The sequence below is a fragment of the Protopterus annectens genome, chromosome 12.part0 (assembly GCF_019279795.1).
Source record: "Protopterus annectens isolate FY-2018-M chromosome 12.part0, PAN1.0, whole genome shotgun sequence".
NCBI lineage: Eukaryota > Metazoa > Chordata > Ceratodontiformes > Protopteridae > Protopterus > Protopterus annectens.
The window spans coordinates 1474706855-1474722026 of record NC_056746.1 but is presented as its reverse complement, the minus strand read 5'-3'; positions in this window follow the sequence as shown (position 1 = coordinate 1474722026).

Sequence of the window (15172 nt, the reverse complement as noted above, 5' to 3'; positions counted from 1 at the left end):
CACCAACATGTCATCATGGACCTCTTCTAAATGTACTGTATATTAGTAATATTCCAGGTATATGCAACAGACCTATGGAGTTGTTACTGATACATCAAGTCCGTTACATATGATAGATGTCCTCAATGAGGTTATCAAGGGCATGCATGATGACAACAGTATCATCTTGTGGAGCTTGAACAAGTAAAAGCATTTGACAAAAAGTCACACTGTGGCATTTAATCAGCACTGTCACATGTGGCCAGAAACAGCTATATCAGCAAATGGTTAGGCCAGTGTATGACATATGTGGCATCACATTATGTTAAACTCTGTGATGTGACATTTATCTCAGTTCCTCTTAGTTATGTAATGGACATCACAGATGACATACACATGCTGTGTCCAAACAGCTGCCAGAAAGATTACAGCTTGTGGGCAATCATTGACTACAACTGTGATATAAGTATAATGCAAACAGTGTCAACACATACCAGAAACTGCTATCATAGTAATGACAACACCTGCATTGACAAGATACATGGAGAGATGCATTGCATCAGGAAACAGACACAACACCCAAGTATAATGTGGACATCACACCCTATAATCACACCAGTAGGTATGTGACCTGTTTCCTGGGGTAGAGGGTAAGTAGTACATCCACCAGCATCAAACTCTCAACTGCCCAGATTTTTGCAGAATGTCCAGATTTTTGCCTCTTATATTTGCTCTGTCCCAGTTAAAATTTGTGATTTTGTAGTAAATCACTGGGGACTGAAGTCACTAAATAGTGAAATAAATGTGAGTTTCAGACCTCATAACATTCAAAAAATGCATGCTAACACAAACCATGTTACTATAGCAACTTTCTAAGTTTGTAAGATCAATATTTAAAATATCTCACTATTTCTGTGCCTTTGTCCACCCATTGTTTTAAACTTTGTCCAGATTTATGGCATGAAAAGATTAAGAGGTATGACAAGTATGTGGTTACAATGCTGACTCCTCCCTTGACTGTAGCACAAGTACTGAGCATGTGAAGGACATTCACATCAGAGGGCATACTACCATCATGGTTCCTAGTCTTCATCACACCAATAATTGAGTATAATGCACCCTTCTCCCTGTACCTCTTACACGTGTTCCAGTGATGTGTAATTGAAGTGTACCACCTTTGTCACAGTGCACTGTCACACAAGTTATTGTCCATGCCTAGGTATTCTTTCTGTGGAATATACATGACTGTCTGATGGCGCAGTACACCAGTCAAGTTTTTACTCCAGATGTATGTGTGCTACCTGTTCACCTTATGCACACACTGCATACATGGGTGTTTGACAACATTAATGGAATGTATATCATTTAGACAATGTGAATTGTGCCACTGATATATACCATGTACACAAGGCAATGAGCCTGTAGTGCCCATACTGTCACATACAGGTATAGCAGTGTCCCTCCTAACACCTCCTGCAGATATTACAGAACCAGGACATTGTGCGTGGTTACCCTCATAGAGTGTGGATGTATCATACTAGTTGCCCAGTGTGTGTGCAGGCTCATCTATTATCACTCCACATCACATATGTTCTGTCAGAGGCATGGGATTAGTGGTGGTATTATTCTGATAGTGTACATGATTGTGTCTGGTTCTTGTAATGTTTGCCATGATCCTTTCCCTGTGGCCACCATGCTGGAGACCTCTACTAAGAGTGCAGTCATATTCAGGTATATCATTTTACACAGCTTCTCAATATGTACTCTAGCTCAGTTTTATGCCAGATGCCTGACAGATTCCCTCTGCATTACTCTTGTATGGATGGTTATCTCACATACACATCCTCCTTATTGTTATGTCACCTTATGTGACAGTCACAGACAACATATTTTCACTGTACAGTCTGCACTGCACCATATAGATTTGTGCTTGGTGTTACTTCTACAACCATCTTCCATTGACATGTCCTCCTGTGCTGTACATGAAGGATTTCACCTGCACTCTTTCCCTGTGTTCATTCCTACAATTCATCTGTGTGCCCCTGTTCAATACATACAGTTCCCCTGGGTGATCATTTTGTGTGGCAGTCCCATGCCCTGTTACAGCTCATTAACTTAGCTTTATTACAGAATGGCAAGAATGGGATATCACAATACTCCACACTGTAGGTACACTATCCTGTACTCTGTTTGGACCATACACTTCACCTTCATACCTGTCAACTGTTAGGCTATTCCAAGGATGTCCAGACATTTTCCTTATTGAATATGTGGCTTATACCATATCACTGGGATGATCTCTGGACTGCTGTGACTCAGTATTACAGACATTTGGGTGCAGACCTCTCAGCTGTCCTGATCTGTGCAGAATGTCCAGTTTTTGTCTCCTATTTGTGATCTTTTGCTCATAACATGTTGTTTTCCTGGCAAATCAATGGCATGTCATTGCAGAGTGCAGTCAGTAACTGATGACTGAGGTTTGAGTTTCAAACTTCAGCTACCTGAAGATTTTCTACAACTAACTGCTGCTTCCATAGCTTACCCAATATCCATCCTTATCAACCAGTCTGTCTCTGAGCAGTATGTACCACTCCTCTGGAAAATATCACACATAATTCCTTTACATAAAAACACTTCCTCTACTGACATAACTAACTATAAACCCACAGCCATTCTGTCTCCACTTGCTAAAAATCATAGAAAAATGTGTACACAAATAACTCTTAGACCATTTTATGTCCAATAATCTATTATCCAATACACAAGATGGCTTCCAGCCCATGCATAGCACCAGCACTGCCCTAACTAGCTTTACTGATACTATAAATCAACTTAAATCAAAAACAACTAGTCTCTGCTACCTTTCTAGACATGTCAAAAGCTTTTGACACTGTATCACATCAATTACTTCTTAACAAACTAGCTTCCTATCATTCCAGACCAGAAGCCCTAAAGTGGTTTCATAGCTACCTGACTGATGAGAAACAAGCCACTGTATGGAACAATAAACTCTCCCCAACTCTCTGTAACTGTTGGAGTCCCACAAGGTTCAATCCTGGGATAATTTCAATTCACAATTGTTACTAATGATCTTAATACCACAGCAAACCCAGCATCAATTGTATAATACCTGATGATGCTTCCTTAATCTGCTCAACCCCCACAATCACAGAGCTACAAGAAAAAACTCAAGTAGCCCTCCAAAACATCGAAAGTTACCTAACACTCCAGCAACTTATTCTAAACACCCCCAAAAAACAATCTCATGGCTTTCTAGCATACCCCAACAGTTAACAATCTACCTCCTATCTGTATTTCCTCTTCTAATGGCACTATAATAGAGCCCACTGAATACATAAAACTTCTTGGTGTTACAATTGATAGTGGATTTAAGTTTGATAAATGCCTTGCACTAACTATTAAAAAGGTGCATGTCAAACTGGGCTCACTCATTAGGTCCAAAGCATATCTTACTGACCATGCCAGACTCACAACAGCTAGAACCCATCTATTATCGTCCCTTCCATACTACTCTCCAATATTTACCAATCTTCACAAATCTGACTTAAATAGACTTGAATCTTGCTATAACAAAATTGCAAAATTTGCCACCAATCAGTCTGAAAGATCTCATCACTGTACTGCATTTCTCTAGCTAAATTGGCTAGAGCTGCCTCATCTTTTCACCCTGAATCAGTTACTAGATGCACACACAGTCTTATACAAACCTGACAACTGCCCAGTACTGTCTAATCTTGTTCAACCCTACAGCAACCTAACTTCTCTTAGGTCTGCTGAAACAATACTCTTAAAGGTCATCAAAGCACAAAGCTCTAATGGTGTTTTCCTTGTACTCCTATATCATTGCCACGCAATGGAACTCGCTTCCACAGCATATCCTGTCCATCAGTGATGCACATACATTTAAACATACCCTTAAGGAATATTTCTTGAAATATAGACTTTGCTCCTGCTCCCACCCAGGTTAATCATTTCAACCCACCGATGTCAAACTCCTTTTGTTCCCATTTTCTCTATACCTCCTAGCTATTTAAAGCCTTCTTACACTTAGAACATAACTTGTTATCACAAAAAATGTATGGTAAAACTGTTTGTTTAATATGTTTACTTTATAGACACCATACTAAAAACATTGTAACTTGAAGTTCTATTTGTATGTGTATTTTATGTACTATTATTTCTTTCTAATATTTGTTATATACCAAATGTAAAAAAAAAAAAAAAATCTATGTATCCTTCTTGGAGCTTTTCTCCTCGGGTCTCCTCTGAAAACGGGCTTCTGGCCCAGCCAGACACTACCCAATTAACAAACAAAATAAATAAAATAAATAAATGCTCTTCAGAAAGTTCATGTTAATGTACAACCTATATATTCTATCAACTTCATAAGTTTGGATGTGGAATACTGACAATCTATCCTGAATTCTGGCCCTTTGTCCCCCCATTTGTATGTCTTTGTCCACATTTCTCACTATAAGAGATTAAGTGTGTTACATTCAAATACATTCCCATGTAATATCTCTGTCAAATATGTTCCTATTACTGGTTATTTGTCCTCTCATTAAGTTGACATCTGTGCAGATATGTTGCACTAACAGAATGACAGCTTTTTGTACAGCCATACCTCTCAACTGTATAGATTTCTTCAGAATGTCCAGATCTTGTTTCATATTTTGCACTATTTCTCATACAATTGTGTTTTTTCTGGAAAATCATTGTTAAATTGAATCTCAGACTTCTACCCTTCTGGCAAATCATGAGAATGCAAAACATGTTATTCTATCAACTTTCTAAGTTTGAAAGAGCAAGATTTAATGTGTGTGTCCCTACTATGCCTCTCAACTGTCCAGGTTTCACAGAATGTCCAGTTTTTTGTCTCTTATTTTTGGCCTGTTCCTCATAAATATTATGGTTTTCTGACAAATCACTAGTATGATCTGAAGATTAAAGTCACTAAATAATGACATGCCTTTGAGTTTCAGACTTCATGTCCTTCTGAACATGCATGCTAACACAAATTCTGTTATTCTAGCAGCTTTCTACATTTATAAGAGCAATATTTAATGTGTGTCCCTATATCTGGCCCTTTGTCCCCACATTATGTAATGCTTTGTTCAGACATCTTGTCTAAGAGGTTGAGAGGTATTATCTGCATTACTTACAATGTTCACTGGGGGTGTGGCAGCAAAGCTGCATTTTACTAAGCTGTTGTTCTATCCACTTTCTAAGTTTGTAAGAGCATTATTTAAAACGTATCCATATTTCTGGCCCTTTCCCCCCATTATTTATGGCTTTGTCAAGATGTCTTGCCCTAAGAGGATGAGAAGAATGGTATGCACAATTTTTGATGTGTAATGTTCATTAGGAGGCGGGGCAGACCGTCTTTGCTCTCCTTTACACTTACTCGATATCCATGTTGATTTACAAGGTTTCACCATCAGCAATACTGGCACGAGCCACAAAACCTCACTTAGGCACTGTGTGCCTCATTAATATGCATTGCATGCTGCCTTGAACTGACCAAGGTCATGATTATGGATACACTCTGTGTAGGATCTGCACTGAGCCTACACAGAGTTTACTGAATCCTTTATTAATTATTTTTTTTTGTTTTAGTAAGTGCTGCTGGATTAGCTACTGACTAATCTAACTTCAGAATATATCCCTGAATATTTCATCCATAAATCATCAGAGTCTCCTATAATAGTTTCCACTCAGGTTTTTTATAGTGCCCTGTATAGCAGCAGGCATCCTAAATTGACATTTTTTTCTGTAAAACCACTCTTGACATTTTACCAATACCTCAAACTTGGAACCATGGACAGCCAAAACTCAAAACAGTATGAAGGAAAGGCACAGTCAAGAAGAAGTTTGCTCAAGACAATGCTACAATAATAAATCCAATGTAATGTGTCAAAAAATCCAGGGTCAATTCCGCTCAAAACAATTTATTTTTTAAAACAAAGAGAACCGTTAACTTGCATTTCACTTTCTGTGTGTGCTCTTCCTTCCATCTTCATTGATTTTACCAATACCTAGCTGCACACAGTACAACTAGTTTGCACAATGGCAACCACTGCCCCTGGAGTTGCAAACCTGATACTCCTGACTTTATATTCCCACTGCAACCATATAATCAATAAAAAGGGCCTGTTGACATGGATATGAACTTTTCAACTGCGTTCATTACCAGCTAGGTGGATGGGGGCATCCTGGTGCAAATATAGGCTGCCTTCTGTAGCACAAATGAGCCTGGTGGTGGTATGCAGCTGTGAGCACTCTGAATAGGGCTGAGGGAAGAAAATTCACCTCCCATCCAACTCTCAATGAGGCACAAGGTGAGCATGCAGTGATCCTCCATTAAGAAGACAGGTGATGCAAGGTTTGAATATAGTTTACAGATTGTTGTATAGAGGGGATCAGAATGCTGTTTGTCACACCAGTTTGACTAGGAATGTAGCATTAAATACAAATTAATATCATAACTATGTTTACTGCAACAAATGTATCATTAATGCTTGCTATGTAAGCCCAGTATATCACATGCAAAATATGTTAAATATGACAATGGTATTATTTCATTTAAAATGCACGATGTGCACAATAGTTATATTGTAATTATTATGACTCATAACATATAAGTAAATATTGAGGGCACTATATCAGTGAATTATGTATGTAACACACCCTGACGTATTATTCAGGTCATACAATTCCATGCATCTGAAATGTTTTTACAACCACAAATATTGCCTGTTACATAGAAATGCAGTCCCATGACTACTTAAACTCACATGCATACAGGCATCTCTCAAGTATATCTGCATTCATTCTTAAATTAGTATATCTTTAATTACCATATGTAAACTCTGCTCTGGCACTGACAACAAATAACCAGAATTTAACATTTTATCCTTCTGTTTCTCATGGGTTAGATTCTCAGGTGGTATTATACAACAACCCAATATATCACACAAGTCATACCATTTTTCCTCAGCTTACGATTATAAGAAACACCACAAAGCATTTCAATGTTTTAACAAAAGAACATGTATAAATATGTTCAGCATTACACATGGCAAAATCTCACTGCCATATTTCACAACTTTGGTGCTTTTTTATTGCATCACTGTCAATGTGCCTGTCAAGCCATTGTTGAGCTTTCAGTTGCACAAATGCAGCTGGCAAGGCTCTGTATCTTTACATACAGGCTATTGCACATGAGATTTGAATCGGGCACCAATTCAGGCACACATTTCTATCTTGACTTCGATAGATATGACTAGTGAAGGTGAGGATGGTGTTCCATTTAGAGTATAGAGGTGGGGTGTTGAGCAGCTCAGGATTTTTGGGGAACTCTTCATCAAGTGCTATTGCTGGATGCTGCTGCAGGGGTATTATACCAGGTCTCATTACAAGGCTGAGACTTGTAATAGCTTGGCCAAGGCTACCTCCATTGTAAACACATTCCACACAAGGGGAAGTAATGTTGACACCATTACAGTGACATGAAGAGGCTCAAGCAGGACCTCCTGGTCTGAAGGGAGGAGGAATTTAAGATTGAAAAGAAACCTTAGCTTTGTAAGCATAGTGATCCAACAGTCTATTGATTATCCAGCCAAGACAGTTGTTCATTATGCTTTCATGTTGTTTTTTTTTTTTCTTTCTTTACAGTCAGCTGCAGAAGAGATAGCAGAAAACCATGAGTTACTTCAGGAGAGACTAACTCACTTCCAAGAGGCATAGGGTAAGTATGCATGAGGTCTGAATGCATGGAAGATAAGTATTTTCAGTCCATCACTATATTATCTTGAGAAGGTACACATAGTCCTGCATATCAAGCATACATGCCTGCTCCAGTAGCTCTTGGTGCTTGCAATAGACAATGTGTACATTTTAATTATGTGTGTGGGTTCAATACCCACAAACAAACTTTAGCTTTTATAACCCGACAGTTTTTATAAGTTAACTGCACTACTGCATGACATTAACTAGTCAACTTTTGTAAATGCAGTTATCAGCTTTGAATGAATATATCCAATATGGCATTGTCTAATAAATGCTTCTATTTGTTATATCATGGCATTGTGATTGATTGGCTTTGTGACACATTGATGCCCTTCCCATCATATTTGGATGTGGCAAAGTTGTACATATTTATTTCTCATATTTGTTTATGTATTGAAATAATAAGATAACGAGACATGACATTGATTTAATCCTCTGTTTTTTGTCTCCCCAACCTGTTTTTTTAATATCTTTTTAATATGTTTTATTTTATTAATACAACAAAATGACCATCAGCACAAGGAGCTTGGCCAACCACTGTAGTTCGACCTGCCATACGTCCATGCATGGCTGTGCCTCTCCAGCACAGGCAGTACAGAGTCCCAGCACATCTACATACACACAAATGTCTCAAGCACAGGCATTAATGCCCTTCTAGCTTGCTTGCAATATACCAAAACACTTGTTCCCATGATAGGTGTCCAGGTTGTACTTGAAAATATCTAAACTAGTACTTGTGTTAATGTAATTTGGTAGTCTGTTCCAAGCATCAGCAGCTCTGTCAGAGAACCAATAAGTGCACTTCTCATTCCTATAGAATCTTCTACAGTTTGTCTGATGATTCTCTACTACATTTTGATAATCCCAAACATTCCCAGAGATAGTTGTCTCTAAATGCCCTATATACCTGAATAAGATCTCCTCTTAGATATCTGTAAGATACACTGTACAAGTTCAGATCTTTTAGTCTTTCATAATAATTTAAATGTTCACATCCATGGATGCCTTTGCTATATTTCTGCTGTACCCATTCCAGTTTACTCATGCTTGTTTTTTATAGGGTTTCCATATTGTTATTCCATACTCAAGTTTGGGTCTAATGTAACTAACAATGACTTCATTATTTTTGATTTCCTAGACTTAATAAATCTTTTTATACAACCTATAGTTCTATAACTATCGTTAACATGGGGAGTGGGAGGTTGACATGATGGTGAAGGTGTTTACCTTACAAACACAAGGTGCAGGGATTGACTCTCAGTTGAGGTAATTGGTTAGGCTTAAAATGGCCCACAAAGGCAGTTAGCCTGGCACTAAACTATGAAACCAGTTGGTTGATATGATAAAAACTCATAGATGAATCTGCCCATATACCCTAGTCCTTAAATGAGTCTACAGTTTCAATCACTGTGTGCTGTAATAAATATTCACCTTTCAATTTATGTCTCCCAAATCTCATATGCTTAGTTTTTGATGTATTTATCAGCATATTATTCTCCTGTGCCTAAATGGTCAATTTGGACAAGTTATCTTGCAGGCATGCCATATCCATAACACATGTAATCAGTTTACCCAATTTCAGGTCATCTGCATATAGACAGTAAAACACCTTAGATGAAAAAGTTAGGTCTAAAAGATACAATCTAAACAACTAAGTGCCTAGAACAGAGCCCTGTGGGACACCCTTACTATAACCAAGGATTTCAACTGTCCAGTTGCTATATGATACTTGCCATGTCCTATTTGTAAGCCATGCAGCTATCCATCTTATCAAGAGTGCATCAATACCTAGTTGTACTAATTTATTGATCAGTGTTTTGTGTATGACCCTGTCAAATGCTGAAGTTAAATCCATATAAATTACATAAAAGCACAAGTTACACTCATAGCTGTTATTATATTGTTATAGACCATTGTGTTACAGGTGGTGATAGATTTTCATCATATGCATGCGGATATATGGTTTCAAGTCCCAACCTATCCAATTCTGACAATAATTTATCCAATATTACATTCTCCATTATTTTTCCACAACATAAAATTAGACTTAATGGTCTATATGACCCGGGGTTTCTCCTGCTCCCCTTTCCCTTAAAACAGGTTTAAAAAGTGCATGTCTCCAATCTTGAGGAATCTTTCTATATTTATAAGACCTAGTGAATAATAAATATAATGATACTGTAAGTTCTTGCTGAAGTGTTCTCAGGTCATTGTTACTAATTCTGTCTCCTTCCTGTGCTTTGTTTGGATTCAGTTTGTGCAGTTCTTTTTCAATATAATCTGATTCCAGTATGGGTTACCTGGATGTCAGTAGGACAACTTATCACCCCTTTTGTGGAGCCAAACTGTTTTGCATAACATTTTGCAAATATATTTATAATCAATTGTGTCTGAGAATACATTTTAGAATCTGAACACAGTTTATCAATGTGTATGTTGTTACTCCTTCCCTGTTGTATGTATCTATAAAAAGGTTTCCTATTATGCTCAATATCTTTATATACATTTTCTTCAAAATTTTCTTGATCTTGTCTTGCACTATGCTTAATCTATTTGTCCAGCATGTTTATTTCAGTTTTCAAAGTTGTAGTTCAACCTCTCTTCCATTTCTTATATTTTTTGTCTGTCACCTTAATCAGATATCTTGTTTTTATGATAATATATCCACGTGACATTGTTTGCCTAGATCCTGATGTTAAACATTTTTTTTTGATTTTTTTGTACTCAATTTCTCTTTCAAAACATTTCACATTATATCTGCAGTTTTTCCACTAAACACCTCATTCCAGTTAGTTTCACATGGTGACTGTTTGCCTCCATATAATCTATAATTAACCTTCTGTGCATTGGTTTAGATTTCCGTTTGGCAAAATTATCTATCAACAAATTAACCTTTATAACCCCATGATCACAACACATTAACAATGGTAAAACTTGACTTGAAGTAACAGTGATTTCTTTAGGAACATAAACAATGTCTAGTATGTTCTGTCCCCTGGTAGGTTTTCTTACAATCTGAAGCAATTGTTGTTTCTGAATATACATTGTGAATATGTCCTTACTAATGTTGTTGAATCAATATTATTCCAGTCTGTTTCTGGTAAATTTAAGTTCCCTTCTAATATTATTCTTCACTTCTTTTTGTTTGAATTCCTCTAGGTCATCTGCACTTGAATTTTGTGGTCTATATGCCCAACAATTGCTATATGTTCCAGGGTTATCTTTACTGTCCTCCCTCCCTCAACATACTCCAACTCCTTTTCTATACATCCTAATGGACCCAACATACAAATCTATATTCACAAACCTTCTACTCTTAACTACAACTCTTGCTTCTCTTACAGTTCCATACACACTAACCTTCTTTGAACGTTCTTCACTTCCTGAGCAGCACCACCCCTTCCAACAAACTCTACCTCTTTCTCACATAAACTCCCTCAAACATAGTAACATAACCACCATCTCTATCTATATACTTCCAAAGTACCATAGATGTAACCATGTTACTTACTTCCTTGGCAAAAAAATCCTAATCAATTACTACAAAATCCTTAAATTTGTACAATATCCTCTACAACACCCCCTATTAGATGGTGATATTCATCCAAACCCTGGCCCCAATACTAATACTCCCAATAACCCACACAACCTAACATCTCCTACTATCACTACCCCTAATGGGCCGTCTAACTCCCTCCTGATAGCTCACCTTAACATCTGCAGCATTAACAATAAAATTATCCACCTACATGCACTATTAGAGGTGCACTCATTTGACATTCTCTGTATTACAGAAACATGGCTAAAACCCTCAACTCTGGACCAGGAGATTACCCCTCCTGGATATAATATCCTAAGATATGACCGCAAAATCAAAAAGGGTGGAAGTGTAGCCATTTTGTATAAATCTGAACTCCAAGTTTCTCCCTTCAATGTTCTCCTACCATCAGATACCAATGCTGAAACCCTTACTGCCAAGCTACAAATCAACAACTCCAAATCTATCTATCACATTTGCACATATCTCCCCCCCCTGGAAATAATATTAATGCACTTGAAAACATACTTAGTTACCTCTGTACCCACATACCTCAGGAAACCATTGTGTTAGGAGACTTTAATATAGACTGGGCAACCTGTAGTTCCCCTAATCCTACCAGTCATATAAATCATCACAGTTTCTCACAGATAATAACCACTCCTACTAGAATCCAAAAATCAAGCAATAAGGAAACCACCCTAGACTGGATCCTTCTCAACAGCCATCTTGATACTTATAAACCAGGAACCCTTCTCGACTATATCAGTGACCATATGCTAACCTATATCACTAAACAAAAAATTCACAGCCCTAATACTAATAATTTTAAATCCTCCCGCTCCAAAAAATTATTTAATCTAGAGACCTTCCAAAACGAACTGAAAGCATGTGACTGGTCACCTATGTTTCATCTTCAACTTGATGAAGCAGTGACCTACTTTAATACTAGATTCCTTCAACTCCTAGATTCCCACGCCCCCTATCGCATTTCCTGAATAAGAACCAAAATTGCCCCCTGGCTTACAAAACATACTTGGCAAAAGATCCTCCTCAGAAATAAAATTTGGGCCAAATAGAGAGCCTCCAAAAGTCCATCAGATCAACTTTACTTTTAACAGTTAAGAAATGCCACCAAGAAAGATATTCTCAGAGACAAAAAGGACTATTACCTTCACCTCCAACAAACCCACCAACAAAAACCACAAAAATTCTGGTAAGGACAAACAGGGCACTCTAAAACTACTGCCCATTCAGGATTCAACCATAATAACTGTAACCAGATTCCTGATGCCTTTAATAACTATTTTACTGAAGCCATTCTAACCCTAGCTAATACTTTACCACCTATTACCACTTCCGCATTAAATACCACTAATACTCCATGTCCGACCTTTCATATACAACCTGTACCTACATCCCTTATTTGCAACCTCCTTCAAAAACTTAAACCATGCGCCCCTTCTGCTGACTGTCTTCCAGCAGAATACCTGCAAATTGCAGCAAAAGCCATTGCCTATCTCATCTCCATCCTTATAAATATAACTATTTTAGAAAGCAAAATCCCTTCCATATGGAAAATATCCCATATCATCCCTCTACACAAAGGTGGGTCATCTACCGAGCTCTCCAACTTTCGGCCTATCACCTTACTCTCTCCAATAGCTAAAATAATGGAAAAATGCATACACAGACAACTACTTGACCACCTTCTCCATAACAATTTACTTGCCAACTGCCAGCATGGTTTTAGGCCATTCCATAGCACAACAACTGCCCTGCTATCCTTTTCTGACTCCATAAACAAAAATCGTAACAGTAATACTTTCTCCTCTGCACTATTTATTGACCTTTCAAAAGACTTTGTTATGGTGAACCATAACATGCTTATTGACATACTAAAAGCCCAATCACTGGACATACAAGCACTACAATGGTTTAAATCCTATCTTGAAAACAGACAGCAAGCAGTACTTTGGGATAATAATCTTTCTACTTCCCTCCCTGTGAACATTGGAGTACCACAAGGCTCTATTTTAGTACCTCTTCTCTTTTCATTGTTTATTAATGATCTACATATGTAGTATAAATCACCTACTACTCAATGAAGTTCACCGGTTACGACAGAATAAACCAAGGATCCAAAAAACTGGTGAACTTACACGGAAACAGTCAAACTTCTCAATATCAGGATAATCCACGAAGAATCACAAGTATATTCCAAAACATAAAGCTTTTATTTGAAAACACAGAACAGATGGATGAGCGCTTTCACATACACAATGTATGCTTCTTCAGATCCAATTTCTCATGCTTTAGCCACACCATTAAATACTCTAAATTGATTGAAACTAATTCAAAACTGATTTAAACAATTACGTTAAGTGTTTTAAATAAACCAATTAACCAATGGAACCAGTAAAATTAATTGAAATGCTGGTTTACAATGGGCTTATTGTCAGGATAAAATGAAATGCAATGATTTTTATTTGATGCTGGTTAAAGCTATAGCGCTGTGAACAAAACTAAAACCATTTGCTAGTAGTCATACTGTGGATAAATAGCATAAAATAGAGTAAAATGCACACTTTAACTTAATAATGCTAGTATACACATATAATTCAATGCTACAATATCTATAAGTCAATAAATAAATAAATAAATAAACAAGTCCATGTTCCTATATTTATAAATAAATCCAAATTATTAACAAATTCATGTTGCATATAAGACCACTAATGCTGTGTATGTCCTCATGTACTTATAGATTGATTATATACAAATGCATATAAGTGGCCATATCAGTATCTAAATATAATACATGTCAAAATATATATGTACATGTTTAAAGAAAAAATATTAAAAATATATTAAAATATATATATGTGTATGTAGATAACCATATAACAATATATGTATATATATATATATATATAATATATATATATATATATATATATATATATATATATATATATACACATATATATGTATAAATAAATAAAACTAAATAGATACAATGCAGAACAAATATGTGTATGATGTGGCATAGTATAATGCAATGTGATGTGTATTCTAATCTGGAGACAAAAAATCATCTCCTGTTTTTAAGTACTGGTTTAATGGATACATATTGGTTAATGCCTGGATATAATTGTGCTCTAAGTTTAAAAATCCACTGTAATTCTCTAATTTCTAATAAATTCACATGGTCTCCTTCTCTACCATTGCCATTTACTTTTTCTAAAACTCAAAATTTAAAGTAATGGCCATTACATTCAGTGATGTGTTTCGCTAGAGCATTCTGCTCATTATTGCACCTTATATCATAGATATGGTTATATACCCTATTTTTTAATTTTCTCTTCGTTAGTCCTACATAAAATGCTGTACACATGCTGCAGGTAGCTAGATATATAAGATTTTCTATTTCGCACGTTGCCTCAAAGTTGGGAACAAATGTATAATTTAATACTAGATGTATGAAATCCTGTTCATTAGTAATATGTGAACACATGCTGCAGTGTTCACAAGGGTAGGTCCCTCGTCTTACATATTCTCTCACATCCAGATTAACATTAAATCTAGAGTTAGAGCATAACAACTGTTTCAGATTTTTGCTATTCCTGTAGGTAAATTTAGGGTGAGAGCCTACAATTCTAACGATTTTTCCATCTATAGTTAGAATTTTCCAGTTATTCTGGATGATCTTCTTTATAAGTTGACTATCATTAGTATAAGTCATAATATATCTAACTATTGTAGAGTCTTTCTCTATTACTTCCTTACATACGCTTTTAAAACTATGTTTCTTTAGATTTTTATTTAAATTCTTATTGGGCATCT